Source organism: Pleurodeles waltl, chromosome 4_2 (assembly GCF_031143425.1).
Source record: "Pleurodeles waltl isolate 20211129_DDA chromosome 4_2, aPleWal1.hap1.20221129, whole genome shotgun sequence".
Taxonomy (NCBI): Eukaryota; Metazoa; Chordata; class Amphibia; order Caudata; family Salamandridae; genus Pleurodeles; species Pleurodeles waltl.
In genome coordinates, this window is record NC_090443.1 from 758,244,820 (window position 1) to 758,262,864 (window position 18,045).

The window sequence follows — 18,045 nt, forward strand, 5'->3', positions numbered from 1 at the left end:
GTTTTGGATTCTCACCCCTCATCTGCATTAACCATCTGAGGGGCCTGTGGTCGGTCTGAACTCGGAAGTGAGTCCCAAACAAGTAGGGTCTTAGCTTCTTCAGTGTCCAGACCACAGCAAACACTTCGCGTTCTATGGCACTCCACCTACGTTCCCTGGGTAGTAACCTCCTGCTAATGAAGGCTACGGGTTGATCTAGGCCCTCTTCATTAAGCTGTGAGAGTACTGCTCCAATACCATGCTCTGAGGCATCTGTTTGCACAACAAACTCCTTGAAGTAGTCAGGTGCCTTCAGCACAGGTGCTGTGCACATGGCAGCCTTCAGGGCATCAAAAGCATTCTGGCAAGCCTCTGTCCAGATCACTTTCTTGGGTTGCTTCTTAGAAGTCAACTCAGTTAAGGGGGTAACAATGGTACCATATCCCTTAACAAACCTCCTGTAATATCCTGTGAGACCTAAAAAGGCACTCACTTCAGTCTGGGTCTTCGGAGGCTCCCAAGCCAGAATTGTGTCAATCTTAGGCTGTAGGGGTGCCACCTGGCCACTCCCTACCTGGTGTCCTAAGTACACCACAGAACCCTGCCCTATATGGCACTTGCTCGCCTTAATAGTGAGGCCTGCCTTCTGCAGGGCCTCCAACACTCTCCAGAGGTGTTGCAGGTGTTCCTCCCATGTGGAACTAAACACAGCAATGTCATCCAGGTAGGCAGCACTGAACTCATCCAGTCCTGCCAACACCTGGTTGACCAACCTCTGAAAGGTGGCAGGGGCATTCTTCATCCCAAAGGGCATCACGTTGAAGTGGAAGTGCCCATCTGGGGTAGAGAATGCTGACCTCTCCTTTGCCCCCTCAGTTTAGGCAATCTGCCAGTACCCAGATGTTAAATCAAACGTACTGAGGTAATTGGCAGCTCCTAACCGATCAATGAGCTCATCAGCTCGGGGGATGGGGTGTGCATCAGTCTTGCTGACCGCATTGAGACCCCGGTAGTCCACACAGAACCTAAGTTCCGGAGTGGCACCAGGAGCAGCAGCCTTTGGGACCAATACCACTGGGCTGGCCCAAGGACTGCTGGAGTGCTCAATAACCCCTAGGGTTAACATTTTGGAGACTTCCTCCTTAATGCAAGCCCTGACCCTGTCAGTCACCCTGTAAACCTTATGTTTAACAGGTGTACTGTCCCCAGTGTCCACATCATGTGTGCACAGGTGTGTGACTCCTGGGATCAGGGAAAACAGCGAGGCGAACTGTCCCAACACGTGGCGACAGTCCCTCTGCTGTTCCTCAGTCAGGGAGGGGGAGAGGATCACTCCCTCCACAGACCCATCTTTCTCTCCTGCAGACAGGAGGTCAGGAAGAGGCTCACTCTCTTCCTCCACCCCGTCATCTGTCGCTAGGAGCATGGATAGCTCAGTTCGCTCAAAGTGTGGTTTGAGGTGGTTGACATGTAGGACCCTCAAAGGGTTCCTGGGGGATTGCAAGTCTACCAGATAGGTGACCTTGCTCTTTCTTTCCACCACCTCAAAAGGCCCAGTCCACTTATCTTGGAGAGCCCTAAATTCCACTGGTGCCATGACCCACACTTTTTGTCCAGGCTGAAACTCAACCAGAGTGGCATTCTGGTCGTACCACTGTTTCATATCCTCCTGGCTTGCTTCAAGGTTCTCCTGAGTGAGACTCCTGAAGGGGGCAGTCTGGTTTCTCAGTCCCAGCATGTAGCTAAATACATCCTGAGGTGGTTTAATAGGAGCTTTCTCCAAAGCCTCCTTCACCAGACTGAGCGGTCCCCTCACAGTGTGGCCATAGATGAGCTCAAAGGGGCTAAAGCCAAGTCCCTTTTGAGGCACCTCCCTGTAAGTGAACAGAAGGCATGGCAAGAGGACGTCCCACTTACGCCTCAAGGGCTCTGACAGGCCCTGAATCATGCCTTTCAAGGTGCGGTTGAATCTCTCAACCAGACCATTACTTTGGGGGTGGTAAGGTGTGGTGAACTTGTACGTTACCCCACACACCTTCCACAGAGACTTCATATAAGTGGATATGAAGTTTATACCTCTATCAGATACCACTTCCTTGGGGAACCCCATGAGGGTAAAAACTCCCATCAAGGCACGTCCCACCACGGGGGCAGTAACCGTCCTTAGAGGAATGGCTTCTGGGTACCGTGTGGCATGGTCAACCAAGACCAGGATGAACCTGTTGCCCATGGCTGTCTTGGGATCCAGAGGCCCCACAATGTCAATTCCTACCCTTTCAAAGGGAGTACTGACTATAGGTAAAGGTTGGAGGGGAGCTTTGCATTTCCCCCCACTCTTGCCACTTGCCTGACAAGTCTGACAAGACCTACAATAAGCATCTGACTGCTTGTGCATCAAGGGCCAGTAAAAGTGGGAGACAAGCCTCTTATAGGTCTTGTCCTGCCCTAGATGTCCTGCCAAAGGCACATCATGAGCCAAACCCAGTAGGAAGGCCCTGAAGCACTGGGGTACCACCAGCATACAAGCTGACCCAGGCTCAGGAACCTTAGGCCCACTATACAGGAGGCTATCCTCCCAATATATCAGGTGAGTACCTGGCGCCTCGCCAGCCGCCTGGGCTGAAACCTGCTGACGCAGCCCCTCAAGAGTAGGGCACTCCTTCTGCACTGTGCAGAATGCTTCCCTGGTGGGTCCCCCTTCCTGCTGCCACTGTGACAGCTCAGGGACCTCCCCAAGTTCAGCCACCTGCTCCCCTGTAGGTTCCGGGGCGTCACCCTCAGGCTCCGCCTCCTCCCAGACCGTGGGAACCTCGGGCCGGTTTCCCGCACCCCCTGCCCTTCCTCTTCTTGGCGGGTCCTGGGCCACTGTTTCAGGCTCCAGGGGCTCTTGACTACCCTGATTGGCTGCCATAGACCGGGTGGATACGCATACCCACACAGGCAGACCCAACATCTCCAAGTGAGACCTGTGTTCCACCTCCTTCCAAGGGGAATCCTCCAGGTTGTTACCTAGCAAACAATCAACAGGCATGGTTGGACTCACAGCAACTTTCCAGGAACCTGAGACCCCCTCCCCCCCATTCAAAGGAAACTTGCGCCACTCTGCAGAGGCGCTCAGAGTTGTCTACCGCAACTACTTGGTGAAGTTCCCGGGGATCAATCTGCTCTTCAGACACCAGGTGACCCCTCACTGTAGTCACACTGGCTCCTGTGTCTCTCAGAGCCTCCACCCTCTGTCCATTGATGGTCACCCATTGCCTGTACTTCTTAGTGTTATCAGGCACTAGGTTTCTCTGGACCATCTCACTGTCCCCTAGTGAGACAAGGGTCATTTCTGCTGGTTCCCACCCACCTGAAACCAACTCTTCCCCAAGCGCTATACTGGCCAAAACCTGGGACGGTGCACCAGTGGGTGCCGGTGTACTTTTGGGTCATTTGGGGTCCCCCCTCACATGACCCACCGGGTCACATGCATAGCACTTACGTCGAGGACCACCTGCCACTGGCTTCCCTTTGGACAACCATGGCTTCTTTTCACTGGGGGGTTGGGAATCCTTCCCCTGGGAATCAGTTTGGGGCACTTTAGAGAACTCCCCCTGTTTGCCCTTACCCTCCTTTCTTCTGAGAGGGACCCTGCCCACCCTTGGCGTGGTCTCCCCATACCTCTTTTGGACCCTGGTGCTCTCCCAGCAGTCCGCTTTCTGTGCAAGCTTCCTGGGGTCAGTCAGCTTGCTGCCAATGAGGTGCTGGCGCAGCTCTGGAAAACATAAACTGTACAAGTGCTCCCAAGCAATTAAATTGTAAAGCCCCTCATACGTGTTTACCTTACTGCCCTTCACCCAACCATCCAGTGACCTGCAAAAAGAATCAACACATTCCAACCATGTTTGGGATTCCTTTCTCTTGTAGGATCTAAACTTCTTGTACTGCTCAGGGGTGAGACCATACCTGGTGAGTAAGGCCTCCTTTATGACAGGGTAGGTGAGATCCTGAGCATCCTCTAAGGCTGTCAGTGTGTCCCTCCCCTCTGCCTCAAAATGCTTCCACAGGACTGCCCCCCAATGAGCTTCAGGGACCAGGTTCATGTTGAGAGCGGACTCATAACCCTTGAACCACAAGTAGATATAATCCTCCCTCTTATAATCCCTCACAAGGTCTTTTGGGATGTGTACCCTTCTCTCAGGCTGCACTGTAGGATTGCTGCCACCATCCCTACTGGACTGACTCCTCTGATCTATCTCTTTTAAACTGAGCTCATGAGCCATTGCTAACTTCCTTTCTTCAATGGCCAGCCTTCTCTGTTCCATTTCTAGACTGAGCTTTTTCAGCTCCAATTGGTACTCCCTTTCTGCCTGTCTGTCCTGTAACTCTTCAGGTGTCAGACCCTTGGAGGACACACTGCTACTTGCCCTGGAGACTCTCTCCTGAGACATAACAGGCCCACCCCCTACATCAATGTGAGTGACTTGCAACTCCTCCTGCCCCTCTGGCTCCTCATCTGTGTGCTCCTCAGCTGCTTTGGCTGTCACCCAGGCCCTCAGCGCCTTTTGCAGCTCATCCTTCCTGTATGAGCTCTTAATGGGACAGCCAACATTATTACCAAACTGCTTCAACTGAGCCACTGTGTAGCTCTCCAATTTCTCCAAATCAAAAGCAGCTCCAGCTAGGGCATCTCCAGACTGAGACATGATGAGAGGTTAAAAAAAAAGTGCAAAGTTCCAAAAACAGAAAAGCAAGTTCTCAAATGAAGTTCCAGAAAAGTCAATCACAGGATCATTGAAAAAAGAAACTGAATGCAGAGCAAAAACAGTCCAAATAGAAAAAAAATCACAAGACTAGTAGTATGTGGTCACGTAGTGGTCTGAACTCAAACATTAGTGTACACTTAATCACTGTATGTCAAGTACAAATACAAGTCCAAATCGCATCCGCTGATCACCAATGTTAGAAATTGGGTCTTTCGTTGACAGTCAGGTTACCCCCTGTTCAAGCAAGGACCCTCACTCTAGTCAGGGTAAAAGAGAATCACCCTCAGCTAACCCCTGCTTACCCCCTTGGTAGCTTGACAGAGCAATAGGCTTAACTTCAGAGTGTTAGGTGTAAAGTATTTATACCAACACACACAGTAACTCAATGAAAACACTGCTAAATGACACAACACCAGTTTAGAAAAATAGGAAATATTTATCTAAACAAATCAAGACCAAAACGACAAAAATCCGACATACATAAGTCAAGTTATGAATTTTTAAAGATTAAACTCAAAAATAGCGTTTAGAAACAAAAATGCTTCGATGAGATGTTAACACGGCGTCGTGACGGAGTCGTTCCCAACAAGCCGACACCAGCGGCGCCGGACAAGGAGTCGTGTAGACCCCCAAGTACAGTACCTTTGGTGAAGAGTGAAAACAAGCCGATGCGTGAAGTCGGGGATCGCGGCGTCTGTGCGAAATGTTGAGTCCACGCACTTCGAGCGGCCCCGGTCACGACGTGGTGCGGCGACTTCCAAGGAGTCGCGGACTTCAGCGGGGCTCTGGCGGCATCAGGCCTGCGAAGAGCGTTGCGTTACAGCGAAGGTTACGGCGTCGGGTGCTGGCGGCGTCACCAGATTCAGCAGCGGTGTCGGTCCGGAGTCGTCTGAAGTCGATTTCCTTGGATTTCTACCAGCTTTCCTTTCAAGGGCCCAGGGACTGGAAAGGGCACCGCTTGTCAGAGCAGGAGTCTCTCCAGAGACTCCAGGTGCTGGCAGAGAGAAGTCTTTGCTGTCCCTGAGACTTCAAACAACAGGAGGCAAGCTCCAACTCAAGCCCTTGGAGATTTCTTCACAAGATGGAAGGCACACAAAGTCCAGTCTTTGCCCTCTTACTCTGGCAGAAGCAGCACTGCAGGAAAGCTCCACAAAGCACAATCACAGGCAGGGCAGCACTTCTTCCTCAGCTATCAGCTCTTCTCCAGGCAGAGGTTCTTCTTGGTTCCAGAAGTGTTTCTAAAGTTTGTAGATTTGGGTGCCCTTCTTATACCCATTTTAGTCTTTGAAGTCACCTTTCTTCAAAAGGGACTCACACCTACTTGTGAAATCCTGCCTTGCCCAGGCAAGGCCTCAGACACACACAAGGGGGTTGGAGTCTGCATTGTCAGAGGCAGGCACAGCCCTTTCAGATGAGAGTGACCACTCTACCCCTCCCTCCTAGCAGAGATGGCTAATTAGGAAATGCAGGTTACACCCCTGCTCCCTTTGTGTCACTGTCTAGTGTGAGGTGAAAAACAACCCAACTGTCAATCTGACCCAGACAGGGAATCCACAAACAAGGCAGAGTCACGGAATGGTTTAAGCAAGAAAATGCTCACTTTCTAAAAGTGGCATTTTCAAACGCACAATCTTAAAATCAACTTTACTAAAAGATGTATTTTTAAATTGTTAGTTCAGGGACCCCAAACTCCACATGTCCATCTACTCTCTAGGGGAATCTACACTTAAATCATATTTAAAGGTAGCCCCATATTATCCTATGAGAGAGACAGGCCTTGCAACAGTGAAAAACGAAATTGGCAGTATTTCACTGTCAGGACATATAAACCACATTACTATATGTCCTACCTTATCCATACACTGCACCCTGCCCTTGGGGCTACCTAGGGCCTACCTTAGGGGTGCCTTACATGTAGGAAAAGGGAAGGTTTGGGCCTGGCAAGTGGGCACACTTGCCAAGTCGAATTTACAGTGTAAAAAATACACATACAGACACTGCAGTGGCAGGTCGGAGACATGATTACAGGGTTACTTGTGTGGGTGGCACAACCAGTGCTGCAGGCCCACTAGTAACATTTGTTTTATAGGCCCTGGGCACCTCTGGTGCACTTTACTAGGGACTTAACAGTAAAACAAATATGCCAGTCATGGAGAACCAGTTACATACATATTTTAAACAGGAGCACTTGCACTTTAGCACTGGTTAGCAGTGGTAAAAGTGCCCAGAGTAATAAAAACAGCAAAATCAGTGTCCAGCACACATCAATAACCTGGGGAACAGAGGCAAAAAGTTAAGGGAGACCACGCCAAGGATGAAAAGTCTAACAGTGTGTTTCATTTATTTCAATTAGACTGGTTTCTTAATAGATAGATAATTTAAAGAAGGGCCAGTTTTAGTAACATTGTCTATCGTAGTTGCCTCATTTTCTTGTCTCATGTAAGATGCAGAATATTGGTATAGATTTACTATTCTATTTAGAACAGATTTGCATGGCTTTCCATGGTATTTTTCCTAAAATATAATGCAACACAGCTCGTAGCATTGCCTTATTTTACTTTGCATCCCGGAGGTGTCGCATTGGTGGAGTATGGGTGTTTCCATACATTCAACCATGGATTTTGATGTAATCCCAAATTTACTATGGTGAGTAAACCTGAGATTTCACCAATATTCTATGGCTCCTTGAACAATGCATAACAAGAGGAATTATCTTTATTTCTTCTTCGTATTTCTTATAAGTACTTCATTTTTCTTTCCACAGCACGCATAGGGAGAGGAAAATGCCTCTAGTGATTGTTTTTGTAGGGGAACATAATTCTGCTAGAAACAGCCACAGATGTAATGCCCCTGCCATCAAGTGAATATTAGTAATACATTTCCCTGACACCATTTGATTTTTCTCATTCAAATGTCAGCTTTAAATATGCTTGTGGGTGAGAGTGTGTTTATGTGAGAGAGTGTGTGTGCAAGTGTGAATGTGTGGGTATGTGTAAGTATGTGTATGTGACTAAAAGAGGAAGCCAAAGGGCGTGTGATGTCAATTCTGCTCCCCCTGGCATTTTAGTGAATTTACGTACATGTGGAGAAGCCTGTTTTGGAGCATGTGTGCACAATCATTTTCACTACCTTATAATACAAAGTAGTGTAGTATTACTTGTGGGTAAATACCAAATATGAGTGTAGATTAAGATTTTGTGAATTCATACTCATAAATGTAAGCACCTGGGAGTCTGGAGTAAAAGTAAGGGCACACATACCATCGAGATCGGACTGTGGAAGAACAAATCCCACTCCCAAAGGGGATATTTGGATTGGTCATTAGCATGTTTGAATCCTAATGACTGCTGGGCTAGTGCTACTCAAATACCTTCACGATTAGACAATGATGTCCCTAAGGAGGACTTTTTCCAGGATGGGAACTAGGTAACTCTGACTGATGAGAGGCTAAAGTGTTTACTATACAAATTAGTCAAATCGTATTTAATTTATTTGTAAATAGATAACCAGCTGATTGTGTAAAATGTAAGATGTTTTCTTAATGGTTTTGTGACAGACGACAAATTCGAGAGCGTTTGCAACCAACGACACACTGGCATATGCTGTAAATTATAGGGAAGAGGGACAGAAATTGGGAATAAAATGGCTACAATAATACAAGCCTGGATCGCCTAGAGAAAAGATGACTGCCAATGGAGACGTGAGGGGGCGCGAGCAGTGCTGCTGTTACTTCGTAGCAGATGAGAGTTTTGCGGCAGTCACTTGGTGGTGTACAGTAATTAAAAAAAGAAAATGAACAGGTATTCCCTCCGGTTCACTTAAGTTCATACCCGACCCTCTGTTAAGGAATACCTATTCAAGTGTGTTTCTTTGTGGCGACTGAGACGTTTAATTACTCATAGAATAATACATGTTTAACGCCTCAGCTTCTTGCGATGTGAAAGCCACCTAAAGCGTGCTTCTAGACAATTTGCTCACTTCAGTGGATTCGATAATTATGTTCATTATTTCACAAGGGGCTGATTCGCCAGCTTCCAAAATGCGTCTCGTCTACTGTCTTTGAGATTATTCACGGAATGGCAACGCTTAAGGCTATTACATATCACAATGAGATGCTATTATATGATGCTAGTAAAAGGCTGCCTGACAAATGTTTAATTTGCCCACTCAGAGAAGATGTGTTTTTCATACTTTAGCGAAACGATTCTGTTTATATTTTGTTTTCGTTAGGCTCGAGAGTGGACACACTGAGGCCGTACTCGCAATAAGAGACTTTGGGCCATATTTATACTTTTTGACGCAAAACTGCGCTAAGGCAGTTTTGCATCAAAAAAATTTGCGCCGGCTAACGCCATTCTGAAGCGCCATGCGGGCGCCGTATTTAATCAATGACGTTAGCCGGCGTTAGCCGCCGGCGCTGCCTGGTGTGCATGTAAAAAAACGACGTACACCAGGCAGCGCCGGCGTCGGGGGATATGGGGCTTGGGCGTCAAGAAATGGGGCAAGTCAGGTTGAGGCAATTTTTTCGCCTCAACCCGATTTGCGCCATTTTTTTCGACTCCCAACCCCCATAGAAATGACTCCTGTCTTAGCAAAGACAGGAGTCATGCCCCCTTGCCCAATGGCCATGCCCAGGGGCCTTATGTCCCCTGGGCATGGTCATTGGGCATAGTGGCATGTAGGGGGGCACAAATCAGGCCCCCCTATACCACAAAAAAAAAAGAAAAAAAACACTTACCTGAACTTACCTTAATGTCCCTGGGATGGGTCCCTCCAGCCTTGGGTGTCCTCCTGGGGTGGGCAAGGGTGACAGGGGGTGTCCCTGGGGGCATGGGAGGGCACCTCTGGGCTCCTTCAGAGCCCACAGGTCCCTTAACGCCTGCCTTTTGCAGGCGCTAAAAAACGGCGCAAAAGCGGCCGTACGTCATTTTTTTTTACCCGCCCACTCCCGGGCATGAATTTTGCCCGGGAGTATAAATCCGACGCACATGCCTCAGAGTCGATTTTTTAGACGTGAACGCCTACCTTGCATCTCATTAACGCAAAGTAGGTGTCCACGCTAAAAAATGACGCAAACTCCATGGACTTTGGCGCTAGACGCGTCTAACGTCAAAGTATAAATATGGAGTTAGTTTTGCGTCAAAATTGCGTCAAAAAAACCGACACAATTCCGGCGCAAACGGAGTATAAATATGCCCCTTTAAACCTCTAGTGATACTCGATCCTTGTGAAAGGCAGATGCAATGCGATGAAATCACTTGGGGGATACTAGACAGGGAGGGGACAGTGTCAGTCTTAACTAACCATAAAGTGCTCTGCATTATTGCACTCTCAGTTCCATCTCTAACTCCCAGGCCCTATGCTCTTTGCTTCTGTCTCTCATGATGTCTTTAGGCCAGTTTCCTTCCCTTCCCAGAAAGCCTTCCCCCAGAAAATCTATGTTATCTTTCACCGTCCATCCCAGCCTGAGGTACATTCACGTAGTAAACTTTCTGCTGCCTCTATATCTATATTCACTGTATTTCTTCACTTCTGCAAAAACTACTAGTATGCAAACCGTCCCTAAACAATCCCTTAACCCGTGTCAGATATGTACTAGTTATCATGGTATCTGCTGTCCTTGACTGGCGGAATCCCAAGTGGCAATGAAGATTGCACTGCGACTGTACTATGGCTGAATCCACCCAGACTTAGCCAAGCCCAAACCTTGGCCCCAATATCTCTCATGTGAATCTGTATAGCAGCAAAAGTGGGTGACCAGGATCGAACTCTACATTTTCTAAGGGAAGTGCAGCCATTGTAGATGACGATTCTGCAGTGGGAATGGTGGGTTTTGTCTCTGCAGCTGTGTCCCTGTTCTGAAGCGGTTGTATGGTACATAAGATAGCATCGTGTTACATGTGGTGTACTCCTCGGCATGACAACGCTGCTGCGAGTACTTTGACATCCTACCCCAAATGTGTATGGAGGGATAGGTTACTCCCTGCAAAGCACTCATCACCATAAAGCTCAATAAATATTCGTAACAGTCAATCGCACAACTTGCATCCTGAATGCACTCTAACAGGATCGCATTCTATTGTTGCTATGGGCTCAGGGCTTGAGAGGTTACGAAACTTACATTCTCCCTCAAGCTTCTGCCTTTCTAATCATTTATCCTAACATGTCCTCCAGCTTTACTATGTTATGGTTTCTGATCGAATCCAGTATCAGGAGCATATATATGGTGCTACATTTTCGTTCTTTATTTAGAAATGTTGTGCACTTCCAGACAAGTAGTGTTCTCAATTAGTGGCCTGGTTTCCGACCGTTTATTTCTGGCTATGAATTGCAATTGTAGGTATATGTATGAATTAGTTTTTTCACATTTATTTCTTAGATATAAAATCGCCAACATGAACAGGAGGGAATCACCCTTCCCCACTGAAGCTCATTGCACCCTATATACATCTATAGATGCTGGACGATGTCCACTCCTACAGCGGGTTTAAATCTGAAGGTAAAACTAGTGGATATGCAGAATGTACTACTTTAAAACCGAGCCATAGATCATACTGCAAACTGCAAAAAAATTAGGCCAATTGTACCGATATTTGGTGCATCATTTATTGGGGACGCCAGAGTGCCTGGCTTCAAGATGGCCACATAATCGTGAGGCTCCTTGCAAACTGCCTGAAATACATCACTGGTCTGCTACAGCTCCTCTGATCAAATTGATTTGATGAAGGGGCCATGGGGGAGAAGATGACACTCCAGGTGGTGCATTACAACTGATCCCAGCATTTAAATACTTTGACAGCATCTCAGCAGTGGAGCTTGGGCTAAGATGGTTGCACCAGAAGTGGCCAGGAGTGGCATCTACTGAGCAGTGGCCCATTTCTCCCCCCAGAGCTAGGATTGGTGCAAAGAAGGTGATCAGTAACTGTAGTATAACTGCAGCGGGACACCACATGTGGTTGCTGATGTCCCTGGGTTCTGTTAAAAGAGGACACCTCATGTTCAGGGAACCACAGAAGCCTGCCACACTTCAGTGGTACTTCTCCACCCCTGCTGAAGGCAGGATTAAAGAGTAGTGGTGATGGCTGCTGGCCCCATCCCATACAGCACAAGCTTACTGGCGGGTGCAGCAGCAGGAGATGCTGCTGCACCAATTGGTGAGACAGGAAAGCATTGAGTTCTGATGGGGTTGGCATGAGGAAGAGGTGAGCCATGGCAAAGTGATTTGGAGAGGATAAGGCGTGAGGAACCTGCTGTGATAGTGTAGTCATAGCAACATTTTTGTGCTGGGTTTTTCAATGGTATGTTTCCTGTAGGTTCCCTTGCTGGCTGGTTCTTTCAAAGTAGAGTGTCCCATGGAGAATGCTTATGTTCAACTTAGAACAGAGATCTAAAATACCAGGGAAAGCTATGGCTGGAGTTTATTCTTCATAATAAGTCAACTTGATGACTTTCACCTTTTCTTTGGAGTTCTTTGGATTGGTTAACCACTTCCAGACCTGCCTTCCTCAGATCATAGACCCCCGGACTGGACTTGCGTGGCCCTGGTGGTCAGGAGTAGGCTTGGGGAACCACGGGAGCTAAGAAGTGAGAAAAGTGAGGAAGCCTGGCGGGCTCCTCTGGGAAGACCCTGCGATCTGGCAGAGGTGGTTGAGGGGTGCATCAAAGCATTGAGGCTAGTGGAAGGCAGTGGTGAAGTGAATTAGGGTATAGGAGGTGAATCCCGGATGGAGCCTGCCATCACACAGCAGAGAGGAAGTGCAGTGTTGGCATAGAGCTAGATGGGGAATGATAGATTAAGCTGTTATTTAACTCGAAGTGCTCCCATTATCTTGAAAAGCCTGGTGCCCCAGCAAAACAGCAGATCCAGATAGTAAGAAACTGTTGCACCAAATACAGGGCAGTCCTAGCACTATTGACAATAAACTGGACTTGCTCACAGTGCAAGTGGGCAAAATTATGACCACCTTTGATAAAAATCTTAACACAGCAGAGTCCTGCTTATCAATTCTGATGAAGGCACAGAAAGGCACAGTAAAATCCTGTGAGTCGTATCCACAATCCTTAAAGTCATCCAGGCTAAGAAGTAGGACAGCCAGATCCTGATGCTGTAACATTCATGGTAGGGATCACGAAATCCACAGACACTGGTAATATGGCAGACTGTGTTGAAACTCTGCTAAAGACTCTTTTTGGTTCCCCACTGTTCTCGGTGGAATGGTTACACGGTTCCCTGCATCCAGGGGCACCCCCACATCCAAAAATTGCCAAACTGTGTAAATATTGTGTCTGTGACAAGGTGTTTCACAGCGCTCGGGAAATTCAACCACTGTCACACATCATTTACTTCAATTCAAAATGCAGGAGGTGTACCTTCCTGTAAAACGTAAACTCCGACAAGCAAGCAGAACATGTGCCATGCTGTACCCGCCTTCCTGGAAGATCACATTTTGGAACAAGCCCCACATATTCCAATTGCCATAAAGCGCCAACTCCTTTATCAAACAACTGCTATCAGCAGGTAAATGTGTTCCGTCCGGTGAATGCAATGCCACAAGAGACATATTGAGTAATGTGGAATAGGTTGAAATACTTAACTGCTTCGTTTTGCACTGTGAAGAACTAGCGTGGAATTCAGCATGGAAATACCATTGAGAATACTGCTGAAGCTGACTGGCTGCAGCCTTGTCAGACCCAGGATGGCATGGCCAGGCAGTCGTTCCTATCCTTAATTGTGATTAATGCTGCTGCTGGCGTATAAACAGCAATGCAGCAAATGATGGCCCTTCACTCTGTTCCTGCATCAACAGCCCGAATACATCTTGAAGAGTGGAGCACAAAACCGGACCCACGGCCGCACAGTGCCCCAGACTGTAATAATCTATAGTTGTTCTTAGGTAAATGGTCCCTGCCTGTTGTTCACCCTCTCCTTGCTGGCAGAGCGATTGTGATCAGCCGGTATCCTGGGCATCCCCCTGGTCGAATACACTCATGTTTCCACTTGGACTGTGGAAAGCGTTTCTATTGCCATCCCATTTGTGTAAGTGTTGCGATTTAGAGGGAATGGTCTAAATTGTCTGGCTGGGGTTTGCCAGTGTGTGCAGGGGGATCGGGGACAAATATAAAATTGAGGTTTATGATTACCATTGGTGGAGAGTCTAGCATGCACAACACTACCAGAATATAGATTAATAACGCCTTGCTTTCCTTCAATATGGATCGCTGTGTCTGACAACCATCTCTACATCTAGGTCTGTAGACCTAATACAATACACCCTGACATCAGCAACTTGACCAATGTGATAAGACACCATACCCCAGCTAACTCTCCTGACACAGAATACGTGCAGACTGAACAGTCCCCCAGACAAATACTGACTTAACTAGACAGGCACACGTTGAGATAGCAATACTCCAAGAGACCCATCTGAGGGGGACTACTAGCCCTAATATACTAACTAAATGGAATAGCTATAGAGTGCTATCCTCGTACTCCTTCTATGCGAGAGGCACTGCACTCTTAGTGAAGCATGGAACACCTTTAAGCTTCAAGTATTTTAACTCATTTTCACTGGCGCTATAACATACTTCAAGCCATGATCTAAACCTGACAACAAATATGATCCCAACAAAGATGATGCAGACTTCATTGAAAAAGTTTTAAATCAGTGTGCACCCTTAATACCTCAGGCAGCATAAGTTTAACACACATGTGGGCTGTTCAAATGCCGCTGGCTGCACGTACCACACAGCAGCCACTGCATTGCAGATCATTATGCATCGTGAGGCACTAGTTTTCATCTGGCACTTAATATATCCCATGGTTTCGGAGGGTGCACAAACCTTGTAAGTGCATGGGTACTGGGCATGATTAGACTATTTTTTGAGGACCTGTGATGTGAGTGATTAGGTGAAATTGATTGACCATCTTCCTTGCACATTTCCTGGTCATGTGGCAGTCTAGTTAAACCTAGAGATCCTTGCTTTTAAACTCCAGGCATTCACATGGAGACTGAATCCTGTGGCATTGTTGGAAACGGTGTTTCAGAAAGAAATGAGATCTGAGATCACAAACTATTCCCAGATGAATGAACTTTGGGTGGAATCAGTGGGAATAGTCTGTGAGGCTTTTAAGCCTTACCTGTTCAACATGCTTCACCAAGCAGCAGGGGGTCTGTAGGCACTGCAGGCATGCCTAGATGTGCTGGAAGCAGAAACAATATTTCTAGAGACTGCGGGATATCAGCCACAGTCTGTTTACTTGCTGGCAGAACTCTGCATGAAACTAGATTAATTTATGGAGATGTGGTGGACCAAGGAGTGAAGCATCAGTGCAAACTAGTGCAGGATTTAATAGGCCTGGGCAGTGAACTCCGCTCCGCTGGTGGGATTTCGTGGAATTTGGGCACTCCGCGCTACATGGAGTAGCACAGAGTTCCAGAATTCTGTAGTGAGTCCTAATTCGTTTTAACAGGATAACAGGAGTTAGCTTAGCCTCTGGTTTGCAGACTCGTGCCCCCGTCACCTAATGACTTTTAACCTACTTAGCTTGCTCTGTCTTAGCCCATTTAATTATTAAATTCTTCTAAGATGGCTGCCTTGTTTATAGTTAGGCCACTTGTTATGAGTTACATTATCAGTGTCACCGCGCTAAGGCGTCAAGATCAAGCAACAAAGACAAACAAACAGTAGATATTCACACTTAGGGATTTCCCCTCTCTATACTTTTGAGGGATTGTTTATATTAATTGCCGTCCCAAGCATGTCTGTTATTTATTGTTTGGGAACACACCTACGTCAGGGGTCCTTGTAGATCTGTATAAATACATCGCACTTTAGACAGATAATCAGAGGGATTCCGACCAGAGGGCATCGCCACCATCGCTGATATCGATGCTGCATGTCGTCTTGACGCTGACCCAGTCTTCGTGTCCCTGCGGAGTCTGAGATAGAGACCTCATTCCAAGGTACAGAGGGTTGGGGGCTCTCATGGACATGGCATTGGCAGATTAGGTTTAACAAACCCAGCTCTCCTTTAGGTAGGAGGTTAGGCCTCTCATATTAGGGTAGTATGGCATATTACATCTCGCATGTCTTTTCTATGCATTGCAAGATGATGGGGGTCTTTTTAATAATGACTCTCATCTTCACAATTCTGTTTCTTGCATCATTCATTATCCTAATCATTGCAGCCCATGCAATTTATCGCAAATTGCAGTTATGTTAAATAAAAACTATTGAAACTTTACTGCATCTTTGTCATTGCCTGTGTTTGTATGAGACATGATATATCTGTGAGAAAGGGGTAATCTCCGTTTAACCACGGCACTCCCTGAGATGTCTTATTCTCGAGTCCATGCGTAAAGGCTGCCACAAATCACCTTTTACTATTGTGTTTCTGGATAGGTGCTGCTAGTGAGCCGGTAAGGTTGGGACAATGGTTGCGACTTGTTATGGGATAGGCATAGTCGCCTACAAGCAAAAGTACTGTCATCCTTTAACCAGCAGTCTTGTCCGAGCAAGAGTCTAAACTACGACAATTCTGCTCTCTGGTGCTGAGCGGAGTTTTTTTGCGCTTGCGAGATTGGTGCTTGGGCGACGAGTCTCCTAGGCCACTAGCGAGCATGCGTGAGACTTCAGATTTTTTAGCATTGCTTCTAGCCGCACTAGTGGCCAAAACAGGCTGCTTGCAAGCACAAACTCACTTCTGAAGTAGATTTTCTACTCCAGAGCCACTAAATCTAGCCTAAAGAGCTTTTGTGACTAGATTTTCTTCTCCAATTGATCCTGCAATTTGTTTTTCAGATTGAGAAGTCTTTGTTTATTTTCAAAGAGGAAGAACGTGTGTCAGAGGCTCCAACTTCTTGTTCCTGTCCAGCAGGCTCCTTCCAGTGCTTTGTCCATCCCCTGCTCACTTTTCACTTGGATTTTGATGTGGAAGGATCACTCTCTTTGTCTCCTGGATATACCTTTGGATTTAAGGACTTTGTTTTTGTGAAATCACACAAGTAAGTTCTAAAACTATATTGAATAAGGGTGTTGTTGTTTGTTTGCTTAAACATGCACCAGTATTTCTTTGTACTTTAATTTGATTTTAAAAATGTTTAGCAGTGGGTTGCCTGGAGTTTAAGTATGAGCCTAGTTATTTATTATTTTGCATTTCACTGATTTGTCACCTTTTGTATAGGAAAACTTGCAAAGCTCAGTACCTTTTCCACTTGCTTCCATTTGCAATATAATTTTAGAATATGGCCTATATTTCCAAATGGCTATTTAGCCAGTTGGCCTAGGTCAGTACTAGTAACCATCAGTGCATGAAATACATTTTTCAGTTTAAAACTTCATTTAGGGCAGGGATGGCATTGGACTAAATTTTAAATGTTGGCTATTGTTTGCATTTCATTTTTTGCAAAAAGTGTATATATTGTGGAATAATAGTATTTGATGGCATATGAGGATGTTGTTTGACTGTGTGGCTGGCAGTCATTTTGTTCATGCAGCCAGTGTCCCTTTGCCATAGGCTTGCATGTGTTCTTCTTTGTTCTCCTTGTTCCTTGTTGTTGTTTGACCATGTGGCCGGCAGCCATTTTGTCCAGCCAGCCAGTGTCCTTTGTCATAGGCTTGCATGTGTTCTTTCATTGTTTGCCATGCCTCCTTGCTGTTGTTTGACCATGTGGCTGGCAGTCATTTTTTGGATGCAGCCAGTGTCCCTTTGCCATAGGCTTGTATGTGTTCTTTGTTCTCCGTGCCTCCTCCTTGCTCCTTTTTGTCGTGACCATCTGGCTGGCTGGCAGTCATTTTGTCCATCCAGCCAGTGTCTGTTGCCATAGGCTTGCAAGTGTTCTTTATTCTCCATGCTTCCTCATTGCTCCTTGTTGTTGTTGTTTGGCCATGTGGCTGGCTGGCAGCCATTTTGTCCATCCAGCCAGTGTCCCTTGCCTTAGACTTGCATGTGTTCTTTGTTAATCATGCTGCCTCCCCCTTGCTCCTTGTTGTTGTTTGACCATGTGGCTGGCTGGCAGCCATTTTGTCCATCCAGCCAGTGTCCCTTGCCATAGGCCTGCATGTGTTCTTTGTTCTCCATACTTCTTCCTTGCTCTTGCGTGTTGTTCTTGTTTGAGCATGTCGCTGGTTGGTAGCCATTTTGTGTGTACACTCTGCAGCCAGTGTGTGGTTGACAAAGGCTTACATACAAACATTGTTAATTATTGATCATTTATTTTTTAAGTTTCTATTTTTATTTTTTCTATTTTATTTTTTACATTTTTAATTTTAATTTCATTAACCACAAGTTTTTCTTGCTTGGTTGTTTTTAGGTGTA